The sequence below is a fragment of the Onychomys torridus genome, chromosome 10 (assembly GCF_903995425.1).
Source record: "Onychomys torridus chromosome 10, mOncTor1.1, whole genome shotgun sequence".
NCBI lineage: Eukaryota > Metazoa > Chordata > Mammalia > Rodentia > Cricetidae > Onychomys > Onychomys torridus.
The window spans coordinates 56541046-56552574 of record NC_050452.1 but is presented as its reverse complement, the minus strand read 5'-3'; positions in this window follow the sequence as shown (position 1 = coordinate 56552574).

The window sequence follows — 11529 nt, the reverse complement described above, 5'->3', positions numbered from 1 at the left end:
CAGAGGCTGTCCTCAGGGCCTCCTTCAGAATCTGATGGGTTTGGAAATGAGGGTGTTGGCACAATGCAGGCTGCTTGGGCGCTGACTGAGAGGTGTTGATGTAGGATCCAGGAATGACCTGGTTTAAGCCGTCTCTGGCCCATTGGCTCTGTCCAGGATGCTTCAGCTCCTGCTGCACAAAGATGTGCGGGACGCTGTTTCCTCTTAGTCTGTTTTCATTCGTGTGCTATCACTGTGTCCCAGGAATCTGGAGCACAGGGCTTCTGTTCTGGCTTTTGGTCTGGAGGGTGGAGGGATGGGGGAGGGGAAGGTCTTCATTGTCCTCACTTGTCATTTTCCTGGGATGAAGGCACTGGCTCATGGCAGCTGATGTAGAGCCATGAGCTACTGCTCTATACAGAGGGACAGTCAGAGTGGGTTGTGTGGAGCCTTCGCTTCTTCATCTAATATGACAGGGCAACAGTACCTCTGAGTTGAGGGACAGGTGTGTTGCACACTTACCTCAGTGTTCCATAAACAGCAAGTACTGCTGCTCGGGGTAGGGGTGGGGGCTTGTGGTAGATGCTATCCAGGACCACATTCTTGTGTGGACTCTAAAACGTGGCTATAGACTAGAGTGGTCTAGAGGAGGAAGACAGGCTATAGGGCATGGATGAGTGTGGTGGGACTGGGTAGGCTGAGTAGAGCTGAGTAGGGCTGGGTAGGGCTAAGTAGGGCTGGGTGGGGCTAGGTAGATTTGAGTAGGGTTGAATAGAGCTGGGTAGGATTGAGTAGAGCTGGATAGGGTTGGGTAGGGCTAGGTAGGATTGGGTAGGGCTGGGTATGGCTGATTAGGGCTGGGTAGGCTGGTATCATTATTGATGAAGTTGGTGGTCTCAGATCACTAGGGTTGAACAACCCCCAATCCCAGAGGCTTTGTCTCTATGGTCTGATCCACTTGCTCTTCAGGGACTCCAGACTGATGGCTTTGCCAGACACCATCATGCTTATAACCTCAGCATTCAGGAGGTAGCGACAAGATCAGGATCATGAGTTTGAGTTCAACCTGTGCTCTGAATGAAACCCCGCCTCCAAACCAAAACAAATGAAGTCAAGCAAGCCCCCAGACATGTCAACTCTGTTCTGAGACAGAGTTGGAGAGGCTGGCCTCTCCTCAGAGCCTTGACAGTGTCTAACAGAAGCCTGTCTCCCTGACTCATTGATGGCTGCCTTCTTGCTTTCTTTATACACCTTTCCTCTGTGCTAGCCTGATCTGAATATTTCATCTTCTTCTCAGACAGTGGGTAAGAAGGGTCTATCCTAATCTCATTAAGGTCTATCTTTTTAATGGATTTCTCTCTGGAGACAATGTGACAGTCTGGGACTCTGGAATGGAATTCATCATGTGAACTGGTGAATGGAGAGACACACTTCAGTCCACAGCAAGGACAAGGTGGCTCTTGGAGCAGGGTTGACGCTGATACCACTTGGCTCATGTTAAACACCAGAAGACTGGGGAGGGGACTTTCAGTCAGCCTTCTATTTTCAACCTCCTCTCCTGGCTGAGCACCCACCCCTCACCCTCCCACAGTCTGACTTGTTACCAGCTGGGGGCTGTTCTGTGCCAGCCCTCCTCACCCATTAGCCAACCAGCCCTGACCCTGGTGGGTGGCACACTTACTGGCAGGGAAGGTCCACTAATATGGCTTGGCCCTCGGGTTTTTCACAAGATGCCCAGGGACCTCCCTGGGCAAAGCAGACAATGGGGAGCGTGAGAAAGCTTGTGTGTTCTGTGAACTTTTTGGTGTTCCAGTGATCTCAGGATCAATATTGTCCCAATTCGCTTTCACTGTTGATCTTGGCCACGTAAGTGCAGATGTTCTACTGTGGTGAGGCGAAGCGGGCAGTGAATAATGGGACTGCGTCCACAGTGCTGTTATCTTTATTTCTTCGCTTTCTTTTGCTTCAGAGAGGGACATGGGCCCATTAGGTAATGATTACAGTACACACTACCCTGCTCCCTGGCAGCCATCGATGGGGAGGGCATTTTCATTCCCATTTGAAAAATCTGAGGCTCAGAAAGGTGAAGAGGTCTTCTCAAGGGTACAGAGTGAGAGGAAGCGTTTCCTCCTGGGCACTGAAATTTCTCCTCTGCTGTCCCTTTCTCTGTCTGATCCAGGGGTGTGGAGTCATCTGGCTTATGATGGCATTACAGAGGTGAGAGGTCATTGTGAGGACTCTGGAGGGGAACATGACTTGGAAGGCTTCTAACATTGATGGCCATCTACAGCATAGTGAGCCCCTATCTCAAAACAACAACAACAACAACAACAACAACAAAGAACTGTGCCGGAGAAATGGCTCAGTGGTTAAGGGCAGTTGGTATTCTTGTAGAGGGCCCAGGTTTGCTTCCCAGAACCTACATGGAGGCTCACAATGGTCTGTGACTCCGGTTCCAGAGTATCTGACACCCTCTTCTGATCTCTGTGCCCCACACACACTTAAAAAAAGTGTATCTTGTTAGAACACAGAGTTTAATTGGAGTTATTTACAGAAGCACGGATGAAGGTTTTTGTATAAGAACATGGGCAAGTTACAGGCAGCTACCACCATAGAAATGACCCTCTACCACCATAGAATTCCCCAACAATTGTTAACCATTTGTATCCCCGGGGAAAGGAAATAGCCTTGTGGAACTCATGAGTTCACAAAGACCTCCCCCCATCTCCATGATGGAATGCTTGTGGGCCCAATCATGTGAGAGTCTAGGGTGAGTTATCTTAGCTGCTGTAATCAGATGACAGCAGCCATGACATGCCCACAGCATTCTGGCCTTTTCTGTGGCTCTTAGATTCTCTCTACCTACCCTTCTGCATTGTTCCCTGAGCCTTTGAAGGGGTGATACAGAGTGTGTGTGTGTGTGTGTGTGTGTGTGTGTGTGTGTGTGTGTGTGTGTGTTTTAAGACAGGGTTTCTCTGTGTAGCCTTGGCTATCCTGGATCTTGCTGTGTAGACCAGGTTGGCCTCAAACTCAGAGATCTGCCTCTGTCTTCTGAGTACTGGGATTAAAGGCGTACGCCACCACAGCCTGGGCAGATGTTCAATACTTCACTTCCAACTAGGGCTGCCTGTGGACTGCTTTGTCACTGTAATAAAGTCTGAGCACTTAGACCAGCTAGGAGTCCCGACAGTCACTGCTGCAGTACAAAAAGAAGTTTCGTGGACCAAGGTTGACAGAGGCAACAATCTGTGGGCACAGATGTAACTATTTGGAAGGCAATTTGACAGTCACATTATAACCATTTAGCAAAAACAATAGCAATCACTTCCCTGTTTGGGTCTGCTAGGTTTTGCCCCAGTTTAAAGTACTCAGCATGTGTTTCCTACTGAGGAGTGGCCTTAATCCTAAATGGAAAATCGTTGGTTGTAACTGTAACCATTGTGCGAATATTGTGTCAGCGAGAGCCTCTTGGCAAGCTGATGGCACCAATACGTTGCATCCACAGATGAAGTCTATCACTAACAATTCTCCCCCAGCAGACTTCATACTGGACAGTAAAGAGGGGCTTTCTGCTTGTTCCAGCCTGATCTCCTGTAACCAATACGTGTGATGTTCTCAGCAACTGATCATACCGTTTAGTTCTGGAATGCAGCCAATAGCAACAATAGCCTATTGTGTTTAGGTCTCAAGGGTAGCTACTCTTTAAAATTTAAAAATAACTTTTATTTAACGTGTGTGACCACTTTTGGGAGTGATGACTCTTCTTACATTGGGGGTTCCTGGCATCAAGCTTGGGTTGTCAGGCTAGCAGTTTTGCCTACCAAACCACCTTGGTAGTCCCTGTGATGATTAATCTTGGTTGTCAACTTGATTGGATCTAGAAGTACCTAGCAAACAATCCTCTGGACATGTCTATGAAGGAATTTCTAGGCTGGGTTAATTGAATTGGGACTGTTGTTCTAAATTTAGATAGCACCATTCTATGGTCTGGGGTTCCAGACTAAGAAAAAGCCAGCTGAGCACCAGCATATTCTCTCTCTCTCTCCATCTCTCTGTCTGTCTCTCTCTCTCTCCATCTCTCTATCTCTCTCTGTCTCTATCTGTCTGTCTGTCTGTCTGTCTCTGTCTCTGTCTCTCTCTCCTCTGCTTCCTGATCAAAGATGTAACGTGACCAACTGTCTCACATTCCCATCACCATGCCTTCCCCGTCACAGTGGCCTTTGGCCTTGAACTATGATCCAGAATAAACCTTTCTGTCTATTTCGTCATGTATTTTGTTATAGCAACAGGAGAAGCAACTGATACAGGACCTCAGAGGCTGCCCCGGGCAACAGCCCATAGGGAGACAGCCCACCTCTGGTACTGGCTTCTGGACATGCCTTGTCTTACCTATGCAGGGTCCCCTCTGTTTAAACACCTTAGCTGATGTTTTCACATCACTGATTGCTGTCCAGTTTTCTCAGTCACTCTGCTGGTGACCTTATCTGTCTACACCTTATCTAACTATGTAACTCATAAGAACGTAACAGCTGTTCCTGACCCTTGCACCTTGTGTGACTGATTTTTCATCCATGTGCTTTTCCATTTTTCACATGCTTTAAAAAATCTGTAGAACATTCAAGGTTAGCATTGTTCAGCAAAGCCTTTTTACAGAGAATGCCTGGGCTCTCCACGCCCCACCTCTAATTCCAAGCAAATGAGAGTTGGTCTTACATTTCAGCTGCTAAACAAACAAACAAACAAACAAACAAACAAACAAACAAACCTGTAAAGGAGAAACAATAGAAACATTAGCAATGTCCATAACATCACGAAAAAATGCCATTCTTGTATTCATTGTTCCCTCTAGAGAGCCATGCGGGGCACAGCAGTGTGGGTGGGAGGTACTACCTTATTTAGCATTTTACAATTCACAGTCACTCTTCATGAGCTGTTTCCTCATGCTGGGGTACTGCTTTGTGGCCTCTGGACGTCTCCCCATGTCTTAGAGGTAAGGGGGCTTGGGGCCAAGCAGGAGTGGGTCCATACTCTCCAGTAGCAGCTACCCAGGTCTGGCAGACTCTACGCTATCTGCTGCCTCTGGCTGTTATCCTCCATTGAGTCACCCCCAGCTGATGAACGATCCAGGGCGAGGCCAATAAGGTCCAACTCCAGGAAAAGACACATACTCTGGGACAAGCTTCATCTTTCCTCCTGGCACTGCTTTATAATCTGCACATTCGCGGAATGAGTGTTCAGGCTTGAAGTTCTTTCAGAGGTCCATAAGCACTGAATTTGGCCCCCCAGTGGTTAGTTCTCCTACGACTTTGGCTCAACACAAATCCATCCACGTTTGCTTCCACCTGGATGCTGAAGGGTCCCTAGAAAGGGAAAAGGGTCTCTAACCACACCCTCATACTTCTCACACTGGAGAAATGTACACAGCATTCCCTTGACTGATAATTGCTCCCCTTAGATCAATGGTTCTCAACATGTGTGTGCAGCCCCTTTGGGGGTCACATATCAGATACCCTGCATATCAGATTATTATAATTCATAACAGTAGAAAAAATACATTTGTGAAGTGGCACCAAGAATGATCTTATTCAACATGACAAACTGTATATTAAATGGTTGCCGCATTAGAAGGTTGAGAATCACTGCCCCATTGTCCTGTGTAACAGGAATTGCTAACCAGTCTTATTAATAGAAAACCCAGGCCCAGATGTTGGGGTGAAAGCTGAAAGATCAGAGAAACAGAACAAGGCACAGCCAACTTCACCTCGCCATCTCCTCAGCCGATCCTGTTCCCATGAATCCTCAGACTGAAAGCCTCTTGAGTCCTCACTCCTGAGGGTCTCAGTTGAACTGTTTTAGCCACTAGCTTACCTCTACAAAATCCTCAGTTTAAAGAGAGCAAGTTCCTGTTCCCTCATGCCCTATATACCTTTCTGTGTTCTGCCATATCACTTTCTAGAATTAAAGATGTGTGTTCTTCCCAAGCAAAGACATGAGATCTCAAGTCCTGGGATAAAAGGTATGTGCCACTATTGTCTGGCTCTGTTTCCAGTGTGGCCTTGAACTCACAGAGATCCAGACAAATCTCTGCCTCCTGAGTGATAGGATTAAGGGTGTGTACCATCACTGTCTGGCCTCTATGCCTAATCTAGTGGCTAGCTCTGTCTTCTGATCCCCAGATAAGTTTTATTGGGGTGCACAATATATCACCACAGTACTGTATATCTATCTTCATCTCCTGGTGTCCATGGTCCCCAATGCTCCCGAGGGACACCAGGAACCAAGGCACACCTGCCACCCACCCATAGCCAAATTTTCTTCACAATAGTAGAGAACCAGCCATCCCATGATTTAATAGGAGAATCCTGCATGGCCCTCAGCTGCAGGTAGCCTTGGCAGCCCTGTTAGGGAAGTAGCTAGAGCAGAGGCTACCTCATGATACTTCCTTCCATCACAGCAGCAGACACAGCGGGAATCACCTGTACCTCTTCCACCTGTTCAGTGGACTGTTATTCGGGCTTTAAAACCTCCCAGAAGCTTGTAAGAATAATAATTGGCTTTCTATCAAAGATTTCCATGGGAACACAAATCACATGTACTTTTGGGTGACCCAGTCAGACTCCTTTGTCTGGTCTCCGCCTTTCTCACTTGCTCCCGACTGCTTTAGCATGTAACAAATGCAATTTCAATGCCAATCTAAGGCACTCAGAGCCGCTATAGCCTATTGTACATCATAAAGACTATACACTACAATAGAGCTCAGCAAAGCCACCAATGCACTTGGACTTCCTTTGTACCGCCAGCTCCCAAATAATGACATGGAGACTTCTCACTAATTTTGAATGCTTGGCCTTATCTTAGGCTTGTTCTTGACTAGCTCTTATAACTTTAATTAACCCATTCATATTAATCTGAATTAATTCTGCTATGTGGCTCTGTACTTCTCCTCCATTCTGTACATCTGACTCCCTCTGTGTCAGGCTGGCAGATTCTGGGTGCCTCAGATTCTTCCCGAGTTCCTTTCTCTCCTGGGAAGTTCTGCCTATTCTCTCCTGCCTCGCTATTGGCCATTCAACTCTTTATAAACCAATCAGAAGGTGCCTTAGGCAGAGACACAGCTTCACACAGTGTAAACAAATATCCCACAACATACCAACCCCCCATACTCATTATGAGGTTCCTGCTGAATTAACCTCTTTCTTTACTCTTTGGCAAGCACAGTCTGATTCATCCTGGTGAACTGGGCATCAGACACTACCTCTCTCGTGCTCAGTTCCATTGTTATCATTTTTACCTCATCCTCTTCAGCTAGCAGCCTGCTGGCCTGCGCCTCCAGTTTACAATCCTACCCATATGTGATACTTACGCAGAATGAGATATGTGCTCTAATCCACCAACCTTTTGAGGGCCATCTTTTGTGACAGACCCCATTTATTTAAAAGGCATATACCATCCTATGTTACATAGAAGAGGAGGGTCATCCTGGGATTCTTTGTAAAGACACTTGACCTTCAGATGGTGTACCAACAGTTGCATCTTATTAACCATGCAGGGATAACATAACTGCAACCATGGCAAGAAGGCATGCCATTCCATAGTGCATTGGAAAGGATGGCCACCTTGGGATTATCCCCACAGACACTTAAAACAAGCTTCAGTCGCATGACTTATCATTGTAGATAACAGCAATGAAACTACTTCTCTCCCAAACCCAGTCTTGGTTCTGTGTGTTCAAGTATCTTTTTCCTGGGAGATGAAACAAACATCCGTTCAGTGTGGAGCAGGTACCAACAACAGTTCAAAATAATGCTTCTACCCAAGCTAGCTTAGTGGGCCACTGAAGCCTGCTGGGGTTCCTTACAGGAGTGTGGACAACTTACAGGAGGTTAAGTTACTGAAGAAGAGGTCTCCTCCTTGCCCTAGTATTGTAACTGCTTAGATGTCCTTATGGAGGGGAGGGCTCTCCTGCAGCTGCTGAGCCTGAGTCCTTTATGAACCCTCCCTATTTCCCATAAGGGGATGTGAGTGTACCCAATCCTATGAGCTTCTGGTATGTGACCAAACTATTACTCTGATTACAAGAATGCCATGGCCTGGAAAACAGTGTTCCAAAGTCAGTCACATTCCAAGGTTCTGGTGGACATATTGGGGGTGGGATGAGGGTCTCTGCACTATGCAAAAGTACATTTTTAAGAAGGAGAGACTGAGCTGAGCATGGTGGCATACAACTTTAATCCCAGCACTCAGAACATGGAAGCAGGCAGAGCTCTGTGAATTTGAAGCCAGTCTGGTCTACATAGTGAGTTCCAGGCCAGCCAGGGCTGCACAGTGGGACCCTGTCTCAGGCTCAAAAATAAAACTGAAAAATAAATAAAAAATAAACAAACAAATAAGTAAATAAAACCAGCAGTTGTGGTGAAACAATCCTTTTCAAGTTTGCCTTTCTGGCCTGAGCAAGCTCTGAAGCTAGACTACAGTGATCATTCATTTCATAAATCAGAGGGACAGTTTAAAGGGACTTGTCATGCAGATCAACAACATTACCTGTCTCAGAAAAAGGGGGAGAGCTGAGAAGGAATGAAAGTGTGAACACAAAGGGGCCGTTCATACCCACATTCTATTAACAATGAGACTAGTCAATCAGATTTATGCTTGCTTTGTGTTGTGTAAATGATCCCGCACACTGATTTCTAAGCTTGTCTCCGAGGGTCTCCACTGCACTGTGGGCATGTCACACTTCAGGAGGAATATGGCACCTGTGCTGACTAATACTACCAACTTGGGAAGATCTAGGACATGTCACCCCACAGGCATGTCTGTGAGGGAGTTGCTAGGTTGGGTTAGAGGTGAAAAGACCTACTCTATATGCGGGTAGTACCATCCTCTGGACTGGGGTCCTGGGGTGACTTACAAAGAGAAGGTGAGCTGAGCTGAGCGTTCATTTCTTCCTGCTTCCTCGCTGTGGATGCAATGTGACCTGCCGTCTTACGCTTTTGCCGCCGAGACTCCTCTGCTGTGATGACTGTGCTCTCAAACTGTTAGCCAAAGAAACCTTCCCTCCCCGAAGCTGATTTTCCTAGGTATTTCGTTGCAGCATTAAGAGAACTAGTTAGTGTGGCATCTTACAAGGAATGCCTGAAAAGGAGTGTTTGGACCATCCCAGTCTTCTCTGGTGGCCGTAACACCACCCAGCCAGTCTTCAATCATTGGAAATGATTTTAGATTCCACATTTTCCACATTTTTGAATATTGGCATATATATATATATATAACAAGTGTCTTGGGTATGAGATCTAAACACAAACACAAAATACTCATGTTTCACAGATATCTTACACACACAGACAAGAGTAATTTTATACATTGTTTTTAATGGCTTTTTGCATGCAACAAAGTTTCATGGCATGGAATTTTCTAAGTGTGGAGTCAAGCCAGCTCAGAATAGGTGCAGATTTTGGAGCATTTCAGATTTCAGCTTTTGGATTAAGAATCCAAGTATATGTGTGGTTTAGGTAATAGAATTTATTACTCATGGTTCCTGAAGGCTGTGAAGTCCAAGACCAAGGTGCCTGTCATTTCTGGGGATGTGGACCATAGGGATGTGTTGCGGAATATTTGTTTACACTGTGAAGATGTGTCATGTGAGTGGTTTAATAAAGAGCAGCATGGCCAATAGCAGGCAGGAGAGAATAAGTGGGACTTCCTGGCAGAGGAGAAACTGGGGATGAATCTAGGCATGTAGGAAATGCCAATAAAACATTGAAGAAATTGGATATATGGTACAGAGGATAGGTGACTGATCCATGTGGCAGAATGTAGATTAATAGAAACAGTTAAGTTGTAAGAACTAGCTTGTTAGGAAAAAGCCTAAGCTAAGGCCAACCTTTTACAATTAATGATAAGTCTCTGTGTCATTATTTCAGAGCTGGAGGCCGACAAAAAGACTAGCTACAGGAATGTGCTCTGATATCACTACCTACAAAAACAATAATCCTGTAGGATGAGGACTTTTGTTTGTTTGTTTGTTTGTTTGTTTTTCGAGACAGGGTTTCTCTGTACAGCTTTGCACCTTTCCTGGATCTCACTCTGTAGACCAGGCTGGCCTCGAACTCACAAAGATCCACCTGGCTCTGCCTCCTGAGTGCTGGGATTAAAGGCCTGTGCCACCACTGCCCGGCTTGAGGACTTCATCTTTAAAACAAACAAACATTCATTCATTCATTCATTCATTCATATATCTATCCATTTGTTTATTTGTTTGTTTACATATCCATTTATTTATTCATTCATTCGTTTGTTTGTTTATGCCAGAGTCATACTCTGTGGCCCAGACTGGCCTTAAACTCACAGAAACCCATCCTCTTCTGTCTCCCAAGTGCTGGGATTAAAGGCACTTACCACTGGGCCAGGCTATTATCTCTTTTTAAATTAATTTTTAATTATGTATATGTGTATCAGAGTGTGGGTTTATGCACTCAGGTGCAGTGCCCTCAGAGGCTGGAAGAGAGTGTTGATCCCTGGAACTGCACTTGAAGGCGATTTTGAACTACCTGATCCAGTCCTGGAAACTGAACTCAGGTCCTCTGGAAGCAGTTCATTCACCTAACAGCTAAATTGTCTCCCCAGCCCTCTTATATAAAAATTTTTAAGCACGTTGACATGTGTGTGTGTGTGTGTGTGTGTGTGTGTGTGTGTGTGTGTGTGTGTGGCCATGTGTGCTAATGGTATGTGTGTGCTTGTGGAAGTCAGAGGATAACTTGGAGTCAATACTCTCTTCCCATATGGGGCCTGGAGTTTGCACTTAGATCATCAGGCTTGGTGCCAGATGCCTCTACCCACTGAGCTGTCCTGCCTTCGTTACTTTTTATTCCAATGTAGCTGCCCTGAGGCTTAGGGCTCCCATGAATAAATATTGTAAAGGACATGATTTAGTTTCAGTAGTTACTGTGACTCAACTTGAACCTCTTTAACACCGGCAAAGCCGAGAGGTAGGTACCTTACAAGACTCAAGCATAGATTAGCAATCAGATAGAATCTGTGGTATTTTCTATCCAATCAAGGGAAATCCTACTTTCTCATGTAGCAAACTACGTCCTGCCTTGGGGACTGGGATGAATGACAAGATATACATTAATGTGGTCGGAAAGTGCTTCCTGTCAAAGTCCACAGGATTAAAAAAACATTCATTTAAGAATGCTACGTCCTGGGCTGGAGAGATGGCTCAGAGGTTAAGAGCACTGACTGCTCTTCCAGAGGTCCTGAGTTCAATTCCCAGCAACTACATGGTATGAGGACCCAGCAACCATCTGTAATGAGATCTGGTGCCCTCTTCTGGCCTGTAAACATACATGCAGGCAGAACATTGTATACATAATAAATAAATAAATCTTAAAAAAAAAAAAAAAAAAAAAAAGAAGCTACTTCCAAATGAAAGGGCTTGAGTTAAGCAGCCTGACCTCCCAGCCCAGGCCAACACTTACTTGCTATGGCCTTTTGGGCAGGTCGCCTCACCCTTTGAGTCGGCTCCCTTCTCAGTGAGTTACGGTCCTCACA